The sequence below is a fragment of the Theobroma umbraticum genome, unplaced genomic scaffold (assembly GCF_002168275.2).
Source record: "Theobroma umbraticum cultivar Fairchild unplaced genomic scaffold, ASM216827v3 scaffold_12.1, whole genome shotgun sequence".
Taxonomy (NCBI): domain Eukaryota; kingdom Viridiplantae; phylum Streptophyta; class Magnoliopsida; order Malvales; family Malvaceae; genus Theobroma; species Theobroma umbraticum.
Window position 1 is genome coordinate 2,377,241 of NW_018397269.1, and position 235 is coordinate 2,377,475.

A 235-nucleotide genomic window follows, 5' to 3' on the forward strand; every position below is an offset into this window, starting at 1 on the left:
ATCCAAAATAGTTTAATCATGTGCTGAAGAAACACATATGTAGACACCTCTTTTTATTCCTTTTATTTCATTTCATTTTATTTTTTATTTTTGTTATTTTATTTATATTTTGTTGATATGTAAATGGTTTTGGCACTCTTTTATACCCAAGTCATTTTAAGTCTGCTGGGTCTCTTTAGGCCTTGTTCATATTAGACTTGGTTATAAAATGGATTTTAGGCCCACTCCCATTTTT